We start from the raw sequence: 12165 nt of genomic DNA, 5'->3' as shown, positions 1-12165 counted from the left end.
ATGAAACTGAAACACCTGGTTTTAGACCACAATAATTTATTAGTATGGTGTAGGGCCTCCTTTTGCGGCCAATACAGCGTCAATTCGTCTTGGGAATGACATATACAAGTCCTGCACAGTGGTCAGAGGGATTTTAAGTCATTCTTCTTGCAGGATAGTGGTCAGGTCACTACGTGATACTGGTGGAGGAAAACGTTTCCTGACTCGCTCCTCCAAAACACCCCAAAGTGGCTCAATAATATTTAGATCTGGTGACTGTGCAGGTCATGGGAGATGTTCAACTTCACTTTCATGTTCATCAAATCAATCTTTCACCAGTCTTGCTGTGTGTATTGGTGCATTGTCATCCTGATACACGGCACCGCCTTCAGGATACAATGTTTGAACCATTGGATGCACATGGTCCTCAAGAATGGTTCGGTAGTCCTTGGCAGTGACGCACCCATCTAGCACAGGTATTGGGCCAAGGGAATACCATGATATGGCAGCCCAAACCATCACTGATCCACCCCCATGCTTCACTCTGGGCATGCAACAGTCTGGGTGGTACGCTTCTTTGGGGCTTCTCCACACCGTAACTCTCCTGGATGAGAGGAAAACAGTAAAGGTGGACTCATCAGAGAACAATACATGTTTCACATTGTCCACAGCCCAAGATTTGCGCTCCATGCACCATTGAAACCGACGTTTGGCATTGGCATGAGTGACCAAAGGTTTAGCTATAGCAGCCCAGCCGTGTATATTGACCCTGTGGAAATCCCGACGGACAGTTCTGGTGGAAACAGGAGAGTTGAGGTGAACATTTAATTCTGCCGTGATTTGGGCAGCCGTGGTTTTATGTTTTTTGGATACAATCCGGGTTAGCACCCGAACATCCCTTTCAGACAGCTTCTTCTTGCGTCCACAGTTAATCCTGTTGGATGTGGTTCTTCCTTCTTGGTGGTATGCTGACATTACCCTGGAACTGAACCCACTCAAGACTGTGGAAATGGTGGTGGACCTTCGGAGAACACCACCCCCATACACCCCCCTCACCATCCTCAACAACACTGTATCGGCCGTGGACCACTTCAGGTTCTTAGGAACCACCATCTCTGAGGACCTGAGATGGTCTTCACACATAGACACTGTTCGAAAGAAGGCCCAGCAGAGACTGTACTTCCTGAGGCAACTCAAGAAGTTCAACCTTCCACAGGAGCTGCTGGTCATCTTCTACACTACCATCATTCAGTCTGTCCTGTCTTCATCCATCTCAGTGTGGTTTGGCTCATCCACAAAACAGGACAGGTCCAGACTGCAACAAATAATCAGGACTGCAGAGAGAATCATCAGAGCTGACCATCCCTCCATCCAGGACTTATACAGGTCTAGGGTCAAGAAAAGAGCTGCTAAAATCTCTGCAGACCCCACACACCCTGCACATAAACTGTTCAGAGCTTTACCTTCAGGCCGCCGCTACAAAGCACTGTTCACTAAAACCAGCCGCCACAGAGACAGATTCTTCCCCTGGGCTGTTTCTCTGATGAACATTCAATAGAGTAAAAAACAACAGTATACAGATGTTGCAAATGCACCTTTTCTATTATATATGTGTATATTGTACATTGTAAATTTGTATATTCTGTAATGCAAAAACAGAACAAAAGAGCAAAGTGTACCGTTGTCAAATTCCTTGTTTGTATGTATGAACTTGACAATAAAGCTGATTCTGATACCGTGGCTCTTGATACATCACAAAGACTTACTGTCTTGGTCACAGATGCGCCAGCAAGACGTGCACCAACAATTTGTCCGCTTTTGAACTCTGGTATGTCACCCATAATGTTGTGTGCATTTCAATATTTTGAGCAAAACTGTGCTCTTACCCTGCTAATTGAACCTTCACACTCTGCTCTTACTGGTGCAATGTGCAATCAATGAAGACTGGCTACCAGGCTGGTCCAATTTAGCCATGAAACCTCCCACACTAAAATGACAGGTGTTTCCGTTTCATTGTCCAACCCCTGTAGCTCTGCACAGTACCCTAAACACACCATCTACAGGTCCTTCTCACAAAATTAGCATATTTCATCCGACCAATAAAAGAAAAGTGTTTTTAATACAAACAACGTCAACCTTCAAATAATCATGTACAGTTATGCACTCAATACTTGGTCGGGAATCCTTCGGCAGAAATGGCTGCTTCAATGCGGCGTGGCATGGAGGCAATCAGCCTGTGGCACTGCTGAGGTCTTATGGAGGCCCAGGATGCTTCGATAACGGCCTTTAGCTCATCCAGAGTGTTGGGACTTGAGTCTCTCAACGTTCTCTTCACAATATCCCACAGATATGAGGCTGAGTGGAGGAGTCACGGGGGATGGTGACCAATTGACTCTCAAAGCAACAGCAGAACTGGTTTAGCGCATTTGCAAGGCGAGAGTCATTGATGGAGTGGGGGGCTTTGGGTTTATAGTTACCGCCAGATAATTTCCCCTGTCGAGGTCAGCAGCTCCCCATCCCCACAGTAAGCTGCTTCTTTCTCCTGCGGCACAAGGTTTGCCAGAATCGTTTTGAGAATGACTTCTCCATGGCTTCTCTGAACTCCTAGGTTGTCCTGGTGCCAAGTGCACTGATGATAACCCTTAAGCCTGAACATGGCATCATTACATCACTATGAACAATCTGTGACTGACACAGAAGTCCAGCAACAAAACACTTTGCTGGTTCAGATTGTGGAGGCCATTTATTTCATTCACACCCCACCAGGTGTCACTGTCGTTACCCACATGGGCGTTGAAGTCCCCCAGTAGAAATACAGAGTACTTGAGAAGGGGACAGTCAAGGACATGGACATGGTCCGAGCACCAAAGTATAAACCAACAAGGAGCAATGAGAAATGGGATAAATAGCAGGGGAAACAGGTGAGAAGCATGACTCTGAAGAGCAGGTAGCAGATGGACTGCTTGAGCTTTATTGCAGGGTGGCTGAGAGAGACTAATAAACCTGAGTGAAACTGCATGGAAGTAAAAGAAACCCCAAAGGAAACATCTAATACAGAGCTAACAGAAGAAACACAAAATAAACAGAGAACATAAAATGACTAGGAAATAAAAGAATAATCTAAAAATGAAAACTCTAAGCAATATTGAACAGTGGGAAATGAAGTAATGAATAAAGAAAGCAATATTTAAAGACCACATTAACTGGCAGGGAAAAAGTCCAAATAAACACACAAAAAGAAAATCAAAAACTCAAAACCCTCCAAATCATGATAAAAACTACTGGTACTACTATTATAACTGAAACCTGCTTTAAGATAATTGTCTTAAACCTCTCCACAACTTTCTCTCTGCTGTCTGATATGTTCCTTGGACTTTACAGGACCTTCTCAAACAATTAGCATATTGTGATAAAGTTCATTATTTTCTATAATGTAATGATGAAAATTTAACATTCATATATTTTAGATTCATTGCACACTAACTGAAATATTTCAGGTCTTTTATTGTCTTAATACGGATGATTTTGGCATACAGCTCATGAAAACCCAAAATTCCTATCTCACAAAATTAGCATATTTTATCCCACCAATAAAAGAAAAGTGTTTTTAATACAAAAAACGTCAACCTTCAAATAATCATGTACAGTTATGCACTCAATACTTGGTCGGGAATCCTTTTGCAGAAATGACTGCTTCAATGCGGCGTGGCATGGAGGCAATCAGCCTGTGGCACTGCTGAGGTCTTATGGAGGCCCAGGATGCTTCGATAGCAGCCTTTAGCTCATCCAGAGTGTTGGGTCTTCAGTCTCTCAACGTTCTCTTCACAATATCCCACAGATTCTCTATGGGGTTCAGGTCAGGAGAGTTGGCAGGCCAATTGAGCACAGTGATACCATGGTCAGTAAACCATTTACCAGTGGTTTTGGCACTGTGAGCAGGTGCCAGGTCGTGCTGAAAAATGAAATCTTCATCTCCATAAAGCTTTTCAGCAGATGGAAGCATGAAGTGCTCCAAAATCTCCTGATAGCTAGCTGCATTGACCCTGCCCTTGATAAAACACAGTGGACCAACACCAGCAGCTGACACGGCACCCCAGACCATCACTGACTGTGGGTACTTGACACTGGACTTCTGGCATTTTGGCATTTCCTTCTCCCCAGTCTTCCTCCAGACTCTGGCACATTGATTTCCGAATGACATGCAGAATTTGCTTTCATCCGAAAAAAGTACTTTGGACCACTGAGCAACAGTCCAGTGCTGCTTCTCTGTAGCCCAGGTCTGGGGAATGCGGCACCTGTAGCCCATTTCCTGCACACACCTGTGCACGGTGGCTCTGGATGTTTCTACTCCAGACTCAGTCCACTGCTTCCGCAGGTCCCCCAAGGTCTGGAATCGGCCCTTCTCCACAATCTTCCTCAGGGTCTGGTCACCTCTTCTCGTTGTGCAGCGTTTTCTGCCACACTTTTTCCTTCCCACAGACTTCCCACTGAGGTGCCTTGATACAGCACTCTGGGAACAGCCTATTCGTTCAGAAATTTCTTTCTGTGTCTTACCCTCTTGCTTGAGGGTGTCAATAGTGGCCTTCTGGACAGCAGTCAGGTCGGCAGTCTTACCCATGATTGGGGTTTTGAGTGATGAACCAGGCTGGGAGTTTTAAAGGCCTCAGGAATCTTTTGCAGGTGTTTAGAGTTAACTCGTTGATTCAGATGATTAGGTTCATAGCTCGTTTAGAGACCCTTTTAATGATATGCTAATTTTTTGAGAAGGACCTGTATATATGATTAAACGTAACGGTGGCATCTGCATTCTGTAGGGATACATTTTTTTCGGCAGGGACAGGGAAGCTGGTTATGTTTGATAGAAAGATTATTAAAGCTAAATACAGGGTAATCCTGGAAGAAAATGTGTTGGAGGCTGCAAAAGACTTTAGACAAATCCAGAGGGTCACAACAGCCATAAACAAAGCCAGAGCTAGAATGAAAACAGTTCAGATCATAGCATAATCATGTACTGGGATGGCTCTGTCAAAGTCCACACCTAAATCCAATTTAGAATATGTGCCAAAACTTGAAAATTGATGTTTGCTGTTGCTTTATAACAAATCTATCTAAGCAAGAGCTATTTTACAAAAGAGAATTTAAACTTTTTCAGCATCTAAACATGCAAACAGTTAGAGAAACACCCCAGAAAACCTGCAAGTGAATTGCAAGGAAAGGTGGTTCGATGTAGTATTAACTCAGTAGAGCTCAATACAAATGTTCGCTACACTTTCAAATTATTTAGGAACATATACTTGTCCTTGCACCCTGTCTCTTGACCACTGGCAACTGGAAATAGACACCAGTCTATCTTTGCCCCTGCAAAAATAAGCAGTTATAGACAGTGGATGAATGTATCATTTTCCCCGACTTCAGATATATACACTACTTTGTGTTGGCCTATCACATGAAACAACTATAAAATACATTTGTTTGTAGTTGTGACGAAATGCAAAAACATTTATGTGGTATTAATAGTTTTGCTAATAACTGGAGGATCCAATATTTTTGCAGCTTAAGTCTGGTCAGTTTCCACAGTGTGTCATCAAAGATGCATAGACAAAAAAAACATGTGGCCAAAACCAAACTTTATTAATTAATCTGCAGTATGTTTATGCTGTTATTGAACAATTGGAAGTTGTTTTTTAATACCAAAGAATGACAAATGTACCAACATAAAATACAAAATTGCCATCCATGGTGTTGCAACCTTTCACTTCAACAACATTGTTCATACTGAAATCACAAACAGATGGCAGATATGTTAGATCTTTAAAAGTATTATTGAATAAATCAATTTATAGGCTTTAAACATGAATAAATAAAATATCAAAAACATACAGCAGATGTGAGATTTATGGCAATAATCTGATAAATTAGCAAAATCTTGCATTTTTTCATGTTTACTGCTGCAGGTGTTTCTTGGTTGATGTGCGTCACCATGTCTTCTTTATCTGCTGAGGTACTGAATAGAAAACGTCATTCAAGTGAAGCTTTTATAATTGTTTTTTGTGTTTTTTCTTATTTGTCATCTTCAGAAAGAGTCAGGTTTCCACTCTTCGTCAATATCTGGAAAAAAGCAGTGATAATATTTTACTCAACCCTGAAAAACGTTTACAGAAGAAGCAGGTAAAGAAGATTTGTACTCGGGACACAATTAATCCACATTACCTTCTCCTAAACTTCTTCCCATGAGTCCAACAAACATCTCGCCTTTATTATTATTATTATTTCCTGATTAAAAATAAACATAAAAACAGAAAGGGTCAAGGGATCACATTTTCAATAAAAGGCCATTGTTACAATTAGAATGTGACTATACTCACGTTTCCTGCCCACTCTTGCTAACGCACCTGAAAAAAAAAAAAATTAATAAATTAATAAGAGATTTTTAAGGTATTGCATTTGTACTCTTGTTTGATTGGTTTACCCGGGCTTCTTCCCATCAGACCATGGAATTGCTGTGCTTTGGACCTCTTGATCAGATCTGCGAGCCGGATGGTTAATCCTCTCTCCACTGGGTAACCCTGGACATGAGATAGGGAGACATTTTCCCCATTTAGATGGTTTACAAGTAACTATCTCAGGCATGATGATTGGTTGGTTTTATCTCCTGCACAATAAAAAGGAATTTCTAAGCATAGGCCTGTCGCTGTACTCATTCATGGTGTGCATTGTCCAGCAGAGAACATTAAGGCGAACATGTTTTTGTGTGTTCATTTATAAAGGAATATCGGTAAAAGTTAAAAACTCTCCTAAGAATTTTCTGTATAAGCATGAACTGAAGTTTTTTCACCAGCGTTACCTGCAATGATGAAGTCGAACTTAACCCCGTGGTTGTCAGGGAAAATGTCGAGATTCCACCTCCATAAAAACACTTAAAATTGTGTTACTATTTTATTTTACACTTTCATAACAAACTGATTTATTCAACTCATTCACTTTGCTTCTTTTGCACATGGAAGAACAAACCAGGTGACTAAAATGATCCTAATAATTTGTCAGAACTAAACTATTTCAGTTGAGCAAGTATATTGCAAAATTTGTTGGAATTTAACTAATTGATGTAAGTTTTCTTGCCGTTAAATTTACATAATTTATTAATACTGAATAAATCTACCCATATAAAATGTATGCAACTTGCTAAACAAAATTTTACAGGTAAAGTCTAACAGTTTATTTTATTAATGTAAAAGACCAGTGAAGTAAGAGTACTTAAGCAAACCTTACACTGTGTCTATGCAACAACCTCTCGTCTTCATGAATCCCATGAAACGTGTGATATAATTCTAAAAACTGAATTTTGAGATATCAAAATTAACCTCTATTTGTCAGTTTACAGTAGCAAATAAAGTCAAAATAACTTGTTGTATGATGTGTTGTTTAGCTGAAAATTAGTCAAAATTTGTTACAAACCTGTTGGATAAAACAGGTGACTGATGAAATTCTCTAATAAGGAGTGGAAGGAGAAAAAAGTAAAAAATAAGCTTGTTTCATGCTAAATCATGTCCCTGTTTCAGATATGATGCACTGGTTATTATTTTTTTAAACAGTTTCATATTTATTTTATTGATTTAGAAAATGTATCAATACTTTTCACTTTCACAGATTATTTTTTTGCATTCAGATTTTTGTTTAAAATGTACTTTTACGTCAAATAGAACAAGAGCAAACCTATATAATCAAATATATATATATATATATATATATATATATATATATATGTTTTTGTTTTAAGGATATCCGCTTGGTCCCTGGTCATTAAGCTTTACACAATGTGATGGAGCTCTCCATTGTGCTGACACTGAATGTGCGTTCATGATTTTTGCAGTCACTTTAAGATTTAGGTGAAACTTAGACCTTCGATCTAGCGTAATATTGGGGAAAATGTCATTGATTCTTATTATTTCCACGCCTTTTCACTCCAGACTGCTCACCGGCCCATGCAACAGCTGTTTGTTCTGGATGTGTTCTGAAACTCAAACTAAAGTTTAAAATTGACCATTTCTTTGTTTATTTGGTTTATTTGTTACCTGCCAGTTGTCCACCGTCCACATCTGTCCTTCCTCGTCGTCCCTGGAAAGCGGAGCCCCCAGCGCGCTGATAGTCACCAACACCCCCAGCAGCAGCACCGCTGCAAACTTCAGACTCTCCATAATCAGCGATGAAAGCAGCAGCGATGGGTGACAGACGCTCCGCTGCTTCGGACTCATACAGGGGCAAACTGATCTCAGCTGCGCAAAAAGCTACCTACGGCTGTTAATTTTAGTTTATTTTCTCTTTCTCTGTCTGCAGTTTATCAGATGACCCGGAGTGAGGGTCTCTGCTTGTTCTTATAAACTCCTTCTGATCGCTCCACCCCGCTCTTCCTCACGATGACAACGAGTAAAGCCCACAAGCCAGCGTGTTTTTTCTCCCCTGGGAGTCATGTAGCGTTAACACAATAAACGGTGCTTGTGGTAATATGTTTCTGCACCTGATGAATGATACATGCTTTGACTCAATAGATGAATGAACTACGCTGGTGAATACGTCAAAACACATCACTATTAAAAGAGGTTATGTTTTCACTTTCAGTTCTGCCTTCAGCAGCAGTACTCATATACTGTCATGCTTAATATTTATGTCCGTAAAACTACAATTTGATCTTCAGGGTGATGTGTCCATTTCAACATTCATCAGGTGGGTGACACAGTAAGCTGATTTATTTATACTTGAAATGATCACTGCCACCACCAAGGTTGGCAACAGTGTATCTTTCCCTAAACCAGCCCTTATACAGTTGATAGACAGTGCCCTATTAAAGTATTTATTCTATGTTTTACATTTTGTCATGTTACAACCAAACACTATTTTGGAGGGATTTATGTAATAGAATCCCCCAAAAGTCAACACTGAGTCAACGCCTGGTAAACCCAGATTTCGCCGCATTTACAGCTGCATGTTTTAGTGAGGTAAGTCTCCACCAGCTTTGTACTTTTAAAAACTGACATTTCTTGCCACATATTCTCAATTGGATTTAGGTATAAACTTTGACTCGGGCATTTCAACGCATCAATGTGCTTTTTTCATTGTAGCTCTGACTGTATGTTTAGGGTTGTTGTCAAGCTGGAAGGTGCCTAAAAGAAGCAGGCCAGTGGTGGATGTCTGTGCCGAATACGATTCTGCTTAGGGTCTCATTTGCTCAGGATCTTTAGAGAAGCATCCCCACAGCATAATGCTGCCACCACTGTATTTCATTATGGGGATGGTTTGTTCTGAGTGATGTGCAGTGTCAATTATCAGCAACACGTAATGTTTTTGCACTAGGACAGTCCATAAAGGCCAGATTCCTCCTCCAGTTACAGTTTTCAGGTGTTCCACACACTTTCCTTTTTTGGATGCTGAGCTCTGTGGAATATTGTTGGATATTGTTTTACCACCCAATCCTACTTTAAACTTCATCATAACTTTTTCTCAGACATGTCTGCTGACTTCCTCGGTCTTTATGATGTTATTTGTTGACTAACGTTTTCTAGCAATCCTCTGAGGCCTTTATAGAACAGCTGCATTCATACTGAAATTGAAACATATCCAGGTGGAATCTGTTTGTTAATTAGGTGACTTCTGAAGGTAGTTGGTTGGAGTAGATTTTAATTTGGGGTATCAGAGTCAAGATGGCTTAATTTAAACGTATGACTCGCCAATTTCCAAGATCAGAAAACATTTAATTTCCATTTTAAAATTATGACCCACTCACCATTGGTCTTTCACATAAAATCCTAATTAAATCCACTGAAGTTTTTTCTTGTAACTTTATCAAATGTGAAAACGTCAAAGCGGCATTAATGCTTTTGTATCTGTTGCAACAGTACACCCATCTTCCTTTTACCTCCACAGACCAACGCTGCAGAACAAAGCAAATTCCAGGATAAATTTGATGGCAGTAGGTGAAATATAAAAAGGAGCTTGAAATGCATTCCAGTGTCTTCTGAAGGACAGAAGGCACGTGGCAGTAAACTTCTTTTTTAATGACCTTGCATGATTGGACAGATCTGAAGGTTGTTTTTGCCAACCCACATCACGATTTTCTGACTGTACCTCGAACCAGCAGCTCCTCGCCTGAAAGGGAACAAATGCTGATGTAAAACTGTCATACAGGACGCTTCTCTTCACAGAAACAAAGTAAGTTGAAATGTTCACAAAATTAATTTCCCCTAAGTTATTCCATGTCTACGTAATGCTATCAGCTGTTTATAAATTACGCTCCTTTATGTTAAGCGTTATGCAATTAAAAATGTCCAATTTTGACTCAGTCTGTTGTCCTTTTAAAATCTGCCACTTTGGTTCGCTCATTTGATCTACAGTTCCGTGCAAAATGTTCATACTTCGTCGATAGTTTCACATTTTTAATGTCACAACCACAAACTTTACTGTGTTTTACATAAAATTCTAGAAAACGTTTCTGGTTGTGACATTGGAAAAATGGGAAAAATTCTAAGCAGTATGAATATTTACTGCTTCTAGTATTTTGGGCTATGTCTTGCCACAAATTCTCAATTAAATTTAGGTCTGGGCTTTGACTGGGTCATTCTAACACTAATATGATTTAATCTAAACCATGGCTGTATGCTTAGGGTTGTGGTCCTGGTGGAAGGCGAACATCCGCCCCAGAGTCCCTGCTGAAATAAAGAATCCCCATAGCATAATACTTCTACCTCCAGGTTTCACTGTGGGAATGGTGTGTTGTTTGCTCTACCGCCCCTTGTTGGCAGTCAGACGCTTCGGAGCCCTACTGGTCCTTTGGAACCCCGGAAACAGTCACCACTCTATCTAAAACTCTTAAAGGAACGACTCTCAACCAGTTTCTAACTTTTAGCTTCTTTAATCTAAGTTAAGGCAGAGGAATGATTACAGAGATCAGCGCTGAGGCTCCCGTCTCGGACCATCGCCGCCTGTTAGAGGATGACGAAGAGCCTCGATAGAAGGTCACATGTGGTTTTATATCTGGTTCTCCAATGCAATGGATGTTCCTTCCCTCAGTGATTATCAGTAGACTATGTGTCACCATTGTGGTGTCTATCTGTTAGATTGTGTAGTAGCGGGAGTCCATCCTTAATCTAAGTGTGCTGCAGGTTTCTAATCAACCCAGTTATACCAGTTGCTCCACTATCAAACCCAGTGCCCCAGCTTCAGGTCATTTTATGACAAACCTTGGGCCATTTATTCTTGTACTGTGTGTCTATGAGCATTCTTACCCTATTGTAACAAAAGGGAAACATTAAAACTTATACTTTACTTCACTATTGTATAAAAGGGGAAAACAGCTATGAGTCATATTAATAAAGGTTATTCCTAACAACCCCCCTGATGAGGTGTCATTTAAAGGCACTTCACTAATTTATATCAGTTAACCCCCTAGGAATTGGGTAGTGGACCACCTGCAACTGGTTACCCACCCCCCGAAACAATCATTCAACCCTGTAAGTGTGTGTTAAACCTATATATGACCAGGGAATCTCCTTCCAGCTGTCACGTGGTTCCTCCCCCTCCCCAGGGAGGAACGCCATCTCTCCGGTAGACGCCTGGTTGTGTCTAAGCAACAGTTGATACACGTAGTGGAGACAAGTCTAACCCCATCAAACTTGTATGTGTATGATTTAGAGAAAAGAGAGAAAGGACAACAGCCTGAAGCGCAGCAGAAAATTCTGTCTAACATCATGTGAATCAGTTAATGTAAACCCTAAGTGTTGATTGTCTTCGTCCATCTTCTCTGCCCCCTGAGCGACATCCATCCCCAAGCGTCCTTTGGCAGGTTCAGCTACCTGAAAAGGTGAGTCTTAAAATGGAATATAATCATATGTTCATACCGGGCAGATTACGCCCAATTGTAGGTAATTATCAACTACTATTATCATTATTAAGGCAGGCCACATAGTGGCTTAATCAAATGGATCTTAGTCAAAAATATTTCATCATAATCAGAAACAATGTACCTGTTTAGCACAATTAGAAACCTTTTCACTTTAAACCAGCCTCCATTTATTACTTAACACATGTCCTAAAAATCAACCTATGGAGAGGTGAACACATAACCAAAAATAACCTGCGAGGTCCTATTAATACTTTCATTCATGACACGTGCTTAACTAATTTCATTTAATCAAT

Source organism: Girardinichthys multiradiatus, chromosome Y (genome assembly GCF_021462225.1).
Source record: "Girardinichthys multiradiatus isolate DD_20200921_A chromosome Y, DD_fGirMul_XY1, whole genome shotgun sequence".
NCBI lineage: Eukaryota > Metazoa > Chordata > Actinopteri > Cyprinodontiformes > Goodeidae > Girardinichthys > Girardinichthys multiradiatus.
Note: the sequence above shows the minus strand (reverse complement) of the source record.